The sequence below is a fragment of the Miniopterus natalensis genome, chromosome 6 (genome assembly GCF_054644295.1).
Source record: "Miniopterus natalensis isolate mMinNat1 chromosome 6, mMinNat1.hap1, whole genome shotgun sequence".
Classification (NCBI taxonomy): domain Eukaryota; kingdom Metazoa; phylum Chordata; class Mammalia; order Chiroptera; family Miniopteridae; genus Miniopterus; species Miniopterus natalensis.
In genome coordinates this window covers 15,678,714-15,695,115 of record NC_142086.1, presented here as the reverse complement: position 1 = coordinate 15,695,115, position 16,402 = coordinate 15,678,714, and positions in this window count along the sequence as shown.

The window sequence follows — 16,402 nt, the reverse complement described above, 5'->3', positions numbered from 1 at the left end:
GAACTGAAACATGAAAGGGGCCACAGTTACACTGAAGAATGGCTGAACCTGTAATTTGAAAACTCAGCCAGAATGGATGTTGCCCTCAGGTGTTAGGAGAGAAGAGAGCCCCCGAGGGTATTATTTCCATGAAGATTTACCCTTATGACTTTCAGAGCTGTATCAGGGTACCACAGCCAATTCCTCCAAAAGGAAATATGCATTCTGGAGGCACACAGGTTTATTAAGCGTCTTTTTCTGATACATGATTAGTATGAATAACTGTAAAAAATGTTTCGTATGAGTTCTTGATGGCAATGCCTTTTTAGATAAAAGTATTTTTTCATTTCTCTTTATTGCTGAAAGTATTACCCATATCCCCTTTTTTGATACTAAAGATATTTTATATAAAAAGAGAAAAAAGTGTGGTGAAGGAGCAAAACCACCCCACGACTGAATCGATTAATCCCCACAATTGGCTGCTTCACGTTGCCAGTTAGACAGGAAGGTAGGGAGAAGCTGGAGAACCAAGTAGTAGTCAAATTTAAGTAAATAAAGCTGAAATTAGAGGAAAGGAGAAAAATCAGAGTGTGATAAATGCATATGGACGTCATGAAGAGACAGTAATTATTTAACTAACGAGCTATTTCTCAAAAGTAATGACAAAGTTCAAATGACAAAACCAAAACTATTGCCACACCATCATTGAAACACAGAGAACACATTATTAAATTAGGAAAATATATGTCTATATATATAATTGTCAACAAGTTAGAAATTCTGTTCTCTAGAATTTAACAATTCACTAGATTTAAGGTATTCTTTAGCTTTTACTATAGTCTAATCCTTCAGAATTTGGACCACAGAATGTATGATAAAAATTGCTTTTTGGCAAGTGATCACTGAAATAATTATTTTTATTGCACACTTGAGATTGTGGCTTTCAACTTGCAAGTCAAGACAAAAAAGAAATATATGGGTAAATATGTAAGTCAAAACAAAAAAAATATATGGGTAAATATGTCTGTGTGTGCATGTATATGTGTGTGTATATATGTGCGTGGGTGTGCACATGTGGACATGTGTGTGCATGTGTGCATGCCTTAGTAGATGTGAGTATGTGTCTGTGTAGGCCTTGGACTCAGTGACACTCTGGTAGCTTTCATTGCAAAGTGTTAGTAGTCGTGATTTAATTACATATATTTTATCTATGTGATCTTCCAGGTAAAATTTATTGACTAATCATAACCATGTAATTCTCATTTATACCTGATACATGAGGCATCATCTGAGGATAGTCCATGCAAAAATGGTTTCTTAAAAGTTTTAAAACCATTGGTTTCATCAGTGAGAAAATTAAAAATAATTTAAATTTAAAAAGGTAACATCGCAGTCTCCTACATTTCTTTCTTTTTTGATATTTCATGGTGGTGTTAATACAAGTCCAGAAAGGAACAAAGTGCCAAATTGAAGAGAGAGTGTTTTAAGTCAAATACAGAAAAGGAAGGGACTTCCAGCTGTTTCTGTATCTCAGAGGCAGGCCAGGAACAGTCATCTGACTAAGGTTGGGAGCAAGAGGAGCTGCAAGCCTGGTCTTGCCCAGGCCTCACGTGTCACAGACCCACAGGGCTTCTCCGAGTGGCTGAGAAAAGGAATCCTTCCGCTTTTTCTGATAGCTCCTTGGGAACATATAAAAGCTTTCCCCATCAGGCTGAGAAAATTACATCGCGGAGCAGTCAACCTGCTGCACCCTTTTGGATCCTAGTCTCTAGGTAGAAAATGTGGCATTTTTAGACATTAAGACTATTTTGGATTCTTTTGAATTCCTCTAAGAGCAATTGAGTCTGATGTGATGGTTTTTTCTTTTTTCCCTTATCTCTTGGGCTATGAAGAGCCTTTTTTCATCCCAGCATTTGAGTTGGCAAAGTCCCTGGAATAGGTCAGAAAAAGCTCCTACAGAGATTTTTCTATTACAGCATTGTTAGCTAAATTAATCCTTTGCCTGGATTTTTTTTCCCTGAATAGAAATTTTGTAAAGTTAATTGGAGTCTCAGGAAAAGATCTAACAAAAGGCAGAACTTCAGCTGGGTCAAACAGTCATATTATCTCAAAACCAAAAAGATGTATTATGAGAGAGGATGCTTGGCTTTTAATACAATTAAAGCCTGAAAGGAAACTTAATTTCACCCAGTCCATTCCTTTCCCCTCAAGGTAAGACAGTTCACGAACATTTCCAGAGGGATGTTTTTAATTTTATTATTTAAGATCTACAGTGAGAGAAATTATATAGCTTTTCATAAAATCTCATGGTTATCAAGTATTTTGCTCGGTGACCTCTCCTCTATCTTAAATATCATATTCTGGAATTTTATCGAGTTTTTGCTTAACCCACCCTATAAAAAAACATAAAAAGTCTTTCTTCATTGTGAATTGTTAGTCATCTTATTTATAATAACCTTGAGCACAATTTTGACACAGAAAACATGCTTTTGTCTACTATTTTTCTAAATGATTAGATTATATTTTCCCAGTGTGAGGTCTTGTTTATCTATTAAAGCTACTTTTTGTATTTTTCATATGTTGTCTATTTCTTAGATACATAAAATTTCCCATTCTTTACTAAATTGTTAAATATTAAGCTTTTATTTTAGTGGATTTATTGCATATTTGTTTTATTATTACATATTGAAGTAAATCTCTTTAAGAAGTAAATGCACATTTTAAAATTCATTCCTAGGTAGCCTTCTCATAAGCACCTTCTACCTATTTCATCAGGAACGTTGTTAACCAGTTTTGCCACTAGATGGCACTGATCTGCCTCAAGAAGCTGCTGCCTTCACTGACATTGGCTTAGCTGAGAAAAAAATGTAATCAAGGCACGTATCACTTTTCTGAACCCATAAACATTTAAGTTTGCAGTGAGTTTTTAATATTTGCAAATATATGATACTGCTTAACCATAAAAAGTTAAGGGGTCAGACATCAAATGAGTATTTGCTCATTACTATAGTAACATTTTTTCCCCTCCAACTCTATAGAGTATATGCAGGAAAAGTAGAGTTCAACGTGGAATTTAAAATGTTCAGCTTCACTAATGCTTACTAGTATCTTCTTTAAAGTTACTGGTTCCTTTTCCCTGGTTTTAAGTGGCTATTGTTCTGGGAGTTAAGTTTTTAATTTACTTCATAGACCTGCTTACGCCAATTTGGCTATAACTTCTTTTTTGAGAAAGTATCTGTTTGTTTTTTCTCTTTTAGCGACTTATAGCAAATCTCATAGTAAAATGAGCTTATTTGCTTGTGTCTTGTTTAACTGACTCTGATGCCACCTGGATTACTTTTTAGACGAGAAGTTCATTTTTATCTAACACAAAGATACAGAATAAGAAAATCTTATTATTTAAAAAAGAGACATTTTATCCCCTCAAAATTAAGATATATTGTAAAGTATATTGAAAAAAATGTTGGAAATATTTGTCTCGGTTCATTCAACTTTAATTCGCCCTTATGTGGATTAATGAAGGGTGGCAAATACAATACAGTCATTAGTCTAGGATATGACATGTCCATTAGATGCCACATTGCTGCAGGCTAACAAAGAATCTCCAGCAAGGTTCACAACTCCAGAAGTGTGCCTCAGAATTGCCTGTGGAGATTTTTAGAATTACAGAAGCACAGACTCTACCACAGACCTATCCATTGTATCAGAAACTGTTGGTGTGAGCATGGCCATCTGGTTCAAGGCCTTCTGGTTCAGGCTTCAGGGACTGTTCTCATGTGCAGCAAGGTAACAGAGCTACTGGTCTTCCAAGAGGAGGTATGATCCAAGAGCAGCATCTTATTTAAACATCCTGCACTGTGGCCCAACACTCAGGAAGCTGGAGCCAACTTATTCCCAGCACTTAACACTTATTAATTCTGTGACCTTAATCAAATAACTTATGTTGCTATGCCTCAGGCTTCTTAACTATATAATGGTGACAATAAAAGTATATCCACCTTACACCTAATGTTGTCCTAAGGAATAAATGTGCTAACCCATGTAAAGTGGCTGAGACTTGGCCCTCAATAGGTAAGACCTATTATTTATTATTACCTTTGTTATTATTTTACTGTGGCAAAAATATAGCTGTTTTGTGTATTGATAGCCCATAAATTTATATTACTTTTGCAATATATAATTTTTGTTTATTTAGCTTAATTTTGCTATATTTGTTTTTACTTTTGTTCAACACTGGGTGAGAATCACATGAAATAAGGTTTATAAAGAGAAAGGTAGGGGAAGTGTGGTAACAATTTTGAAAACAACACAGATTCTTCATAAATCATTTTACAACCTTCCGGAGTCAATAAGAAATTGGTCACATAGAAAATTTACGGATTGTCAAGAATCGATTTCATGTCATGTTCTTTTGTTTATTGTCATCTAAGATTTATTCAGAATTCCCATTTTTAAAAGTTAAAATATTACATGCATTTTATGTATAAGAGATTAATATTCTGATGAGATCATCAAGACATGGGGCCAATTTCATTTAATAAAGACTATAACTAGACTATTTTTCAAAGAGACACTTAGTAATTAACCCTCACTGAAACTTGAAGTTGGGAATGTTTGAACTCCAAGATGTTTTCAGAGCACATGCATTACAACCTGTCATACTATTGTCTTGGGTGGTGCTGCCGTAGAGTTCAGAATATTCCACAATATCCTGCACCTAAAGTTATCTTTCTCTTATCATCTGTTTATTAAAGTTACCCTCTCCTTTCAAATTTAGCTCAAGTATCAGCAACGCCAGAAATCCTGACTATAGGTTATCCTCCAAGCCACTTATTCTGAAGTCCATCATTCCTGCTCTTTTTAGACCTCTTGGGCCTTCAGGCTACTTTGCAGAGCTATTTAAGTTCTTCATATATAGCTGTTAAGTCCCCAGTTGGATTGTAAGCTTATAGAGAACAAAAAGCCATAACTGGCATAGTCCTAGCATCATGGAGCCTTTAATCAGAAATTTATTATGTTGCTGATAATTTTTCTGTTTAAGATTTTCTTAAAAGCCTGCATATGTTATTAATAATATAAATGGGAAATTCTAGATTATATGCCAAATGACCAAGGCTTGGATAATTGTTTTCATCGTTTGTTTAGTAGGTTGGGTAAAAAGTGAGCCAACCTGGCATTTAGAATTAAAGAGAACATTTGACCCATCGGGATCGTAGAAACCTGGTCATTAGAACCCTTGAAATGGGGACAACATCATCTGCCAACCCAGCAACAGCAAGAAATGCTTTGGAAATAATTCACATACAAACAAAAGTAAACCAACTTTAATTTTTGTGTGTGTATGTATTTCTAGCTCTGCAGATTATCTGTAAATAGAGACATTACAAGTAAGATGATGTTATATGATATCAAATATAGTACCACTTTGTTCGGAATCTCATCCAGTAACTGAATTAAGCAGCTTTTTTTGGTTTGTTTACTGTGTATGCAAAATGCATTTCATGATGTTCATTTTCCAAAATTTTGCTATATTTAAAAGCAGACAGAAAGTATAAAGGCTTATTTTGACTTTATAAATTATAGGAGCAAAATATGATTTTGATTACTTGTCAAAGAGTTGAGGGTTTCACTTGCTGTTTCATCATTATATTGTTATAGCATGTTGATGTGTGATTTAGTTTCCATTAAGTGTTGCTAGAAGATTAATCTAGTTTAAGATGCTGACTAGGCAAGCAGAATGTTCACTCACTGCAAGCACTTTTATAATTAACTTAGCAGCACAGATAAATAAAGAAGTAATCTTATAATAACACAGAGAACATGATATGACTGATCTCTGAAAAAACACATTTTAATAGCAAGTCATTGATTTATAGGTACATATTTGTAGAAGGAAAAGGCTTCTCACTCGATGTTAATCTGTGATGTGTTGTCTAAATTTGAAATATTTTGAAATTACATAGCAAAATAAGATTGAAGACAATAAAGTGCATGTGAAATAGTGCAGTATTTTACTGATCTGTAATGGCAAAATGTGCGAATGGATATAATTTTATATAATCATTGTGTCTTTCCACATGCAGAAAGGAGACTGCTATTCTACTCTGAAAATTATAGATCAAGTTTGAGAAAAGACAGATTTACTTTAAATTCCTACATTTCTGGAGTTTGTATCCCTTTATGAAATGGAAAAAAGCTCTCAAATACGCAAGTAGCATTAAACGCACAGTGAGACTTCTATCGTGGGAAAATATAACTAAAGCATATCCAGACACACCTTGGATTCCAATACATGTGTTGAAATCTCAAGACAGATTTATAAGACCAAAAAGTATTTTCTGGGGAATCAACAAATGAAAGAGAGCATCCCCAATCACAGAGCACTCTTGTCATTAAACTATTCTTGCAATAACCAGCTATGACCCTTAGGACATCGGTCTACCTACATCACATACAAAGAGGGGATGTATATTACTCTCCAGTGGACTCTTTCCTCTGACCTTGCTTTTCCTTTGGACCCCTGATGACTAACACCTACAATGAATTATACAACATTTCTCTGCACTGATCATAATAGCTAGCATTTATGTAATGCTTATTTTATGTCAAACACTATTCTTTGTGTTTCACAGCTATTAGAACATTTAATCCTTGTAACATATCGGTGGGGTAGGTAGCATTATTTTCAGATTCTCATGTTATAGATAAAGAAAACTGAGGCTAAGAGAATAGCTCACATAACCAAGGTCCTGCAGCTGTGTAAGTGGTGAAGGTAGAAGTCTGCTGCAGAGATTGTGTTCCTAATGAATGTTCAAAACCACCAAAAAACACACCAGCAAACCAACCTTGCTTATATTTCTCATGGCAATGCAAAGAAGAAAGTGAAAAATGTACATGTAGAATGTTATATGACCCTTTTATTTCATGTTTTATTCCTTTCTTGCATTGATTTATAGATGAAATTTGATTCCACATATTTAGCTCAAGAAAGTCAGAACTAGATTTCATATTTCATATGTGCAGAAATACCTTCCGGCTCCCCTACCGGAGAGTGTAGTGTTAGAGGTTAGCAATTATACTTAAATGAGACACATTCAGACGAAGTCAAAATTAAGGAATCTGATTTGGCGATATGCCGTGTTTTTAGAAGCCTTGTTTTCTATCCAAACCACCCTGTCCTCAGGGTATTTCATTAGCTTACAACTAGACTTGCGGCAAATCCAGTTCAAATTGGTATTTTGAGTGTGTGTACGCAGCCTCTCCGTAGTTGCAATTTTCGGTTAGGCAAATACTTTAGATAAACAGCTTCACTATTTTTTTTCTTTATAACTGAAGATAATTGTATAAATTATAACTAAAGTCTATATAAACTATGATCTCCTTGCAATTACCTCAATTAATGTTTTTAATTGACATAATGATTCACTTTTTAGCTTAATACCCGAGGCATTTCCATTAACTCTCAGACATGAAACACACGATGCATTTGCTCCTGAGGCGTAGACAGTTTTGCCCCGTAAGTAGATATAGGAGCCCCTTGATTAACAAACAGGGTAGGTTCTGAAAGGTGTTGTCACTCCTGCAAAAATCCAAAGAAACATCATTCAAGTGTGTGCTCTCACTCCCGGTTACAGATGTGCAAAGAAGACAAAAACAGCGTGTTTTATATTTTTTGAATTCTTTTAAATAATTTTCTTGAACATCTAGGGTAAAGCTCCTCATTCTATCTCTGTCGCATTCTGGCCTTATGCTGGTGACGATTAAAACAGACTCCTCCAGAAGCAGACATAAAGAGAAAAATGAATGAATCTAGATGTTTCACTGACCTACCATATCAAGGCTTCCTGAAACCCAGCTCATATGAATATATAACAAAATAAATTACTTCCTTTTAGCCTAAATTGGAAGTGCTCAGGAACAAAGAACCTTTTCATTAATTATAAATAAATAAATAAATAAATAAATAAATAAATAAATAAATAAATAATAAGCGGCTTCAAGCCAGAGTTCAACTATAGAGGAGTCTTGAAAAATTATTTTAACTCAAGGAAATTCTAGATTTCTGGTCGGTCTAAGGAACCTGTCCTGAATGCGCTGAGATTCTCTTCTGGTCACTGATTTCCTTTACTAATGGGAAGGCAAAACACAGACTAGCACATTTACTCTAAAATTTCCTAATTAGAGAAGCAGAGACAAATTCAGGTGTTGGTATATACAAGGACATAAATGTAGAAGCAAAAAGGGTGACCTGTGAGGTTAAAAGTTGAGTGACACTGAGTCATCAGCCTCCTTACAGATAAACAATGTGAGCTATCTGTTAACTTACGAATCTTATTTTCCTGGAAGGATTAAATCCCGTGGAGAATGCATTTACTGTTGAAAAGCCCTGTAATAAACATAAGGTGAGTAGTAAGAGGGGAATGTTTATACTTCCATCGAAGCATCTTATGTATTTTGAAAGGGCGTTGGTTTTCATGTTGAAACAGTCTGTTAATGAATTTTGTCTAACGTGTAAATTTGAGGTCAGAAATCCATTTTGTGAGCATTTCTTCTGAAATGATAATGTCTGTTCTTCATTAAATAAAAAGTTAAATACTGCAACTGGTGTATGCATGGGAAACTGAACTTCTGAGTCCTTAAATTTAAAGCATAGAAATGAACCTATGAAATACTACCATGATGGGTACCATTGGTGAAATTGCTATTTATGGCTAATATTAATGACTACGAACACATTTATGAAAGTGGTGATTCCACTCACTCACATGGTTTCCACTGAGATCTATGTCCTAATGACTTGACCTATCATCATCATCATCACTCCTCCTCCTAAAATGCTTTAAGTAGAAGAGCGGCATGATTAGGTTTAGCAATTTCACCCTGTTACAGTGATGGCTGTTACCTGTCTGAGTAGATGACTCGTGGACTGTGGCAAATGTGGCAAAATTGACAAGCAAGGAAGTAAAAGGGCGAGCTGATGACAGGTCTGTGAAGGTCAGCCTGGTGCTGAAAGCCCTGCTGTGATGGGAAACCTGGAGTGGGTCCTGTGCCGGTCAGCATATTTGAGTGATGCTGTCCAGAGCACTCAGCTGCATAACTGCAGAGCCGAGACGGGGCTACGGCGTGGACCTCAGGTTGGCATTCGATGGGCAGCTCCAGAGGAATTGTAGGGATACACAATAATCGAAGATACCGGCGTGAGAGCTGTGAGGATGCTAAATCAGGCCTGCGGAAGGCGGGGGAAAGAAAAAGTGAGGAGGAAATGGACTGAGATAAGATGAGGGAGGCAAGAGGCTGGATATCTGGATGAAATCAGGTGGCAGGTACAGAATGCAGGAAAGATTGGAGGCAATTAGAAGTTCCAACTGCCCCTTATCATTCTGTGGTGAGGATTACGTCTAAATGTACATGTTAAAAGTTTAGAGGAGTCCTCAGCCTATGGTAAGTACTCAGATTTTACCCAATAGCAGTTGTGGTAGTAGCAGTAGTAATACTAGTAGTAATGGAAGTAGCAGTGCCAACAGCAGCAGTGCAGTGACTTTCCTAGACTATTAAATAACTTATTTGCCATTCCTTTGGGACCTAACTTCTAGTAAACCCCCCACACTGCCACCATGGCCCTCTGCTTAACATTTTTATTAGCTATTAGCGTCCTATTGACTTCTTAGTGACTGGGCAAGCTGAAATTATTTAGCTGGCTATAGAAAAACCCTCTGAGTGTGGCCCCAGCACTGCTAAAGCCACGCGCTTGAATTGAGGGCTGAAGCGGGATAGGTCCTCGGGAACAACCATGTGGAACTTCCCATCCACGCATAATACAGTAAGCAGCTGCACGGCTGCTCCAGCCTAGGTTGCTCAGACTTGGAAATTACTTTTGTGTGTTTGTGTATATTCTTCTTGGCGAAATTAATTCTTTCAGGTTTAACCAGCTGGAATTTCATTTCCTTCCCCTTTACTTCTACTGAAGTCAGGTATCGATTGGAGCATTTCCCACATAGCAGTCTGTCTGTTTCTCCCACGAACGAGGGCTCAGAAGAATACTTCACATCTGCTATTGACTAACAAAACATTTGGAGAATAGTGAATGCTAAAGTCTGAACATCGAAAAGAATACATTCAATTACATTAGCTACATCGACTCCATGTACTTTTGCTCTGGTCTCACACTTTTATTATGAATAGACACTTTTAGGAAAATAGTGTGTCCATAAACAAACTGCCTGTATTACTAAAGTGTTAAGGTTATCAGATGTACAATTTTAAAACTTAAGATTGATTCTTAACTCTTTCTATACAGTAAAATATCAAGAGGCTGACTAATTTAAAACTAGCTTTGGTTCCCTTCACTATGTGTCATAGTTATATTCTGTGTGAGGGAATTTAAAACTTGTACATTGACATGAAATTAACCGGCCAAATTTATAAGAAATAAGCCTTCATGAATCATTTTTAGTTGATAAATGAAATAGTAAAGAAAGAGAACAGGAAAGTGAAATATTATTTCCCTAAACATCGTGCAGAAATCTTTTTTTTCTGGCATGATTAGAGTGCCCCTGGGTCCTGTGCCCTAAAGGAAGTAAGCCTGACAGTGTGAAGAGCTTCTTCCATGTTTAGCCCCGCAGTTCAAAAGGAAGAAACTCAGCAAAAGGAAGGTATAGCAGCAGGATGCTCTGTTCGAAATGGCCTTTGTTGGGATTTTGGTGTAAGGGAATTAACTCAGCAGGGCCAGGAAAATGCTTAAAATAGCAGGTAGCAAAGACTGGCATTTCTGTTGCAAATGTCTTCCTGTTGCAAAGACAAATGCCTCGGTTTGTAATTACGGGAAAAACAGGTTATACGTACTCCACTTTAAATGGTATTCCCAGCAGTAAGATCCAGTACAGACATGTGGGCACAGGACACAACATATCTTCCTCTTAATCTTTCACAAGTTTTTCTTAAAGCAGATCCCTTTCATTAGAAATAATATTTGGAGAACCACTTAGCTTTTATACAGCTTTGTCTTTGATTGACAAATAAAACAAGATCTAATAAAAAGAAACATCTTATTGCATCATTGAAATGAAAAGGTATGGAATAAAATACTGGCTAAAAATCTTCTAGAGAAAGGACTATGGGAAGTGTTATCCTAAAATAATTAGGACCTCAAAGGAACCAAAACTTTATTTTGCAAAAGTAAAATCTCGTTTTGGCCTTCTAGTTACTATTTCTCAAAATCAAACAAACTAAAGAATAAATAAATAATAAATAAATAAATAAATAAATAAATAAATAAATAAATACTGTTAAACTGAGGAACATAGCCAAAAACCTTAATGGCTATCAACTATAGAGACCATTTAAAATTGTCCATGTGAGATTTTAATATTTAAAAGAATATCAATTTACATCATTGATTTTTTAGTTAAATTTATTGGGGTGACATTGATTAACAAGATAATATAGGTTTCAAGTGTACAATTCTGTGATACATCATCTCTGTCCTGCATTGTGTGCTCACACCCAAAGTCAAGTCTTCCGTCTCTATTTGCACAGTAGGTTAGGTCAGGGTGCATATCATTAATTTTTTCAGGTTAACCCCTGCATTAAAGTTAAGTGATTATTGTGGCTCCCTAAACTGCTGTGCAGTTTAATGTTTTTTCTCATGGTTGTCTCTGAGATCAAATGACATAATGTATTTGCAAATCATGAAGCAATATAAAACTCTAAAGCAAAATTATTTTATTTAACCACAATTTTTATTTGTCTGGCGGAGGCCTCAAATCTTGTTTTTTAAAGATATTTTTGAGGTATAATTTACATACCTTGTAATTCACCCATTTGAAGTGTACAATGTAATAGTTTTTAAAATACTCATGTACAACTTTCACAACAGTCAATTTTAGAACATTTTCATCAGTTCAGAAAAATTCTGTATTTTTTAGCTATTGCCCATCTTTCCTTCAATCCTACCAGCCCTAAACAATCATTAATCTACTTCTGGCACCATAGCACTGCCCATTTTTGATTTTTAGAAAAATGTTTATTAGATTTATTGGGTTGACATTGGCTAATAAAATTATATAGGTTCAGGTGTACAATATAAATAATAATATAACACATGGGTTTTTGTGACTAGCTCTTTTCACTTAGCATGTTTTCAAGGTTCATCCATGTTGTAGTGTGGATCAGTACTTTGTTCCTTTTTATGGCCAAATTGCATTTTATTGTATGGTTGTACCACATTTGGTTTATTCATTCATCAGTTGGTTAACATTTAGGTTGTTTCTGGCTTTGGTCTATTGAGAATAAAGCAACAGTGAACATTTGCATCCAATTTTTCTGTGGAAACATGTTTTAATTGCTCTTGGTTTTGGAATTGTGTGAAATAATACGGTATGTTTAACATTTTGAGTAATTGCCTCCATGTTTTCCAAAGTGATTGTACCATTTTACATTCCCAGTAGCAACGTAGAGGGGACCCAATTTTTTCAAATCCTCCTCAACGCTTATCATTGTCTGTACTTTTATTGTAGCCCCCCCTAGTATGTGGGAATGGGTATCACACTGTGGTTTTAATTTGCAGCTCCTTGGTGACTACCATGCGGTGTATTGTCTTAGGAGTAATGTCCATTCAGATTCTTTTCCCACTTATACCTTGGACTATTTGTCTCTATTATTGAGTTCTAAGTGTTATTTACATATTTTAAATACCAGTCTTTGGTAAGATAAATGATTTGCAAATATTTTCTCCCTTTCTTAGGTCTGTATTTTTACTTTCTTTATAGTGTTCTTTGAAGCACAAAAGTTTTAAATTTTTATGAAGTCCTATTTTTTTTCCTATTGTTTCTAATACTTTTGGTGTCATATCTAAGAATACATAGTAAATTCTGAAGTGATGTAGATTCACTCATGTTTCTTCTAAGATCTGTATAGTTTCAGCTCTTATGTTTAGGTGTTTGATTTATTTTGAGTTAATTTTTGTATAAATACTGTGAGATAAGGATCCGATTTAATTATTTGGCAAGAACATACAGTTGTCCCAGGACCATGTGTTGAAAAATACTCTTTTTTTCATTTAATGGTCTTGGTACCATTGCTGTCAGTCAGTTACCATAGACACACAGGTTTATTTTTGAACTCTTAATTCTATTCATTGATCTCATTTATGTCAGTACTACACTTCCTTGATTACTGTCACTTTCGAAGTAAGTTTTAAAATTAAGATATGTGAAGCTTCCAACTTTGTTCTTTGCAATATTATTTTGACAATTTTAGTTCCATGTAATCCACATGAATTTTTAAATTAGTGTGTCAGTTTCTACAGAGAAGTCAGCTGGGATTCTAATGGGGATTGTATTGAATATGTAGATCAATTTGGGGAATATTGCCATCTTAATAATGTTAGATCTTCAGATCCATGAACAAGAGCCATTTTTTAATTTGTGTAGCCTTTCTTTCATTTCTTTTAGCAGTGTTTTGTAGTTTTTGGGGTATAAGTTTTACATTCCTTTTGTTAAATGTATTTCTATATATTTTATTCTTTCTGATGTAAATTGAATTACTTTTAATTTCATTTTTTGGGTTGTTCACTGTAATTGTACAGAAATATAATTGATTTTTTTGTGTATTGTTCTTTTATTCTGCAGTCTTACTGAACTTGCTTAGTTCTAATGATATTTTAAGTGGATTTCTTAGGATAGTCCTTATACAAGACCATATCTATTATGAATACAATCGTTGTATTTCTTTCTTTTCAATTGGATATCTCTTTTTTTTCTTGCCTAAATGTTCTAGAAAGATCACCCAGCACAATGTTGAATAGAAGTGGAGAGAGCAGAGGACCTTTACTTGTCCCTGACTTTAGGAGGAACTCATCAGCCTTCCATCATTCATCATGGTACATGCTGTGGGGGTTTTGTAGATGGCCATCAGTTTGAGGAAGCACCAGTCTATTTTTTTTTACTTTCGTTTTTATTGTAAGTGTTGAATTTTTAAAATCTTTTTTTTCTGTGTCCATATGGGTGAGCATGGTATGGTTTTTGTTTCTATTCTATCGATATGGTGCATTAGTATTTTTTGGATGCTAAACCAACTTTACATTCCTGGATTAATTTTTGTATATATGTTGAATTCTGTTTGCTATATTTTGTGGAAGATTTTTGCATCTACTTTCACAGGAAACATTCATTTGTGGTTTGTTTACTTTTCTTGTGATGTCTTAGTCTGGTTTGGGGTATTAGGGTTATAGTGACCTCATAGAATAAATTAGGAAGATTCCCTCTTCTTCTGTTTCTTAAAAGACTTTTTAAAGAATTTTTATTAATGTTTTATTAAATGTATGGCAGAACTTACTAGTGAAGCCATCTGGGCTTGGCCTTTCCTTTGGGTATTTTGTTATTATTAATTTAATCACTGTGTCATAAATCTGTTTCTTCTTGAGTCTGTTTTAATAATGTGCCTTTTTAAAAATTTTCCCATTTCATCTAAGTCATTTACTATACAATTGTTCATAGTATTCCTTTTACAATGCTCTTTATTTCAGTAATGTTTGTGGGACTGTCCCCTCTTATATCTCTGATTCTAGGAACTGAATCTCTCCCTCTCTCTCTCTCTCTCTTCCCCATACCTCCCCTTCTCACCAATCTACCAAAGGCCTGTCAGTTGTGTTGATCTCTTAAAATAATCATCTTTTGGTTCTATTTATTTTCTCTTTCTCTCTGTCATCGCCTTCCTTCTTCTTGCTTATTTTGCTCTGCTCTTCTTTTTCCAGTGTCTTATCTAGAATGTCAGGTCATTAATGTGAGGTGTTATTTTTTTAGTATAGGTATTTATAGTTATAAATTTTCCTCTGAGCATTGCTTTAGCTGCATCTCATTATTTTTTTGTTTTGTTTTGTTCTGTTTTGTAATTTTATTTTTGTTTAAAATATTACAGATGTCCCTTTTTTTCTCCCCAATGACCTATTCCACCCCGTCCCTTCCCCCTCCCCAGTCCCTCTCCCCACCATTGTCCCTGTCCTTGGGTTGTGCATATATGCATATAAATTCTTTGGTTACTCTCTTGCCCTCCACCCACATGTCCTCCTCCATCCCTCTGACATTCGTCAGTCTCATCTATGCTTCCATGTCATTGAATCTATTCTGTTCATCAGTTTATTAAGTTCTTTAGATTCCACGTATAAGCGACATTATGTGATGTTTTTCTTTTGCTGCCTGGCTTATTTCACTTAGCATAATATTCTCCAGGTCCATCCATACAGTCCCAAAGGGTACGAGATTATTCTTCTTTACAGCTGCATAGTATTCCATGGTGTAAATGTCCCACAGCTTTTTTATCCACTCATCTACTGATGGGCATTTGGGCTGTTTCCAGATCTTGGCTATTGTAAACTGTGCTGCTATGAACATTGGGGTACATATATTCTTTCTGATGAATGTTTCAGGATTCTTAGGATCAATTCCTACGAGTGGAATCACTGGGTCAAGAGGCAGCTCCATTTCTAATTTTTTGAGGAACCTCCATACTGTTTTCCATAGTGGTTGCACCAGTCTGCATTCCCACCAGCAGTGTACCAGGGTTCCCTTCTCCACACCCTCGCCAGCATGTGTGATTTGTTGATTTGTTGCTGGAGCCATTCTGACAGGTGTGAAGTGATACCTCATTGTGGTTTTAATTTGCATCTCTCTGATGATTAGTGACGTTGATCATGTGTCTCTTGGCCATCGGTAAGTCCTCTTTGGAGAAGTGTCTATTCAAGTCCTTTGCCCATTTCTTAATTGGGTTGTCTTCCTCTTGCTGAGCGCTATGAGTTCTTTGTACACTTTGGAAATTAGCCCCTTATCAGATACACTCTTGGCAAATATGTTTTCCCAGACCATGGGGCTCCTTTGTATTTTGAGGCTGTTTTCTTTTGCTGTGGAGAAGTTTTTTAGTTTGATGTAGTACCATATGTTTATTTTTTCTTTTGTTTCTCTTGCCCTAAGAGATGTATCAGTGAAAAGTCCACTACTTGGGATGTCTGTGACTTTACTGTCTATATTTTCTTCCAGGATTTTTATGGTTTAGTGACTTACATTTAAGTCTTTTATCCATTTTGAGTTTATTTTTGTGTATGGTGAAAGTTGGTGGTCTAGTTTCAATTTTTTGCATGTATCTGTCCAATTTTCCCAGCACCACTTATTGAAGAGACTGTTGTTACTCCATTGGATGCTCTTGTCGCCTTTGTGAAATATTAACTGACCATAACGGTGTGGGTCTATTTCTTGGGTATCTGTTCTGTTCCATTGATTTATATGCCTGTTGTTGTACCAATACCAGGCTGTTTTGATTACAGTGGCTTTGTAATACAGTTTGAAGTCTGGTAATGTGATCCCTCCCACTCTGTTCTTTTTTCTCAATATGGCTGCAGCTATTCAGGGTCTTTTTTGGTTCCATATAAATT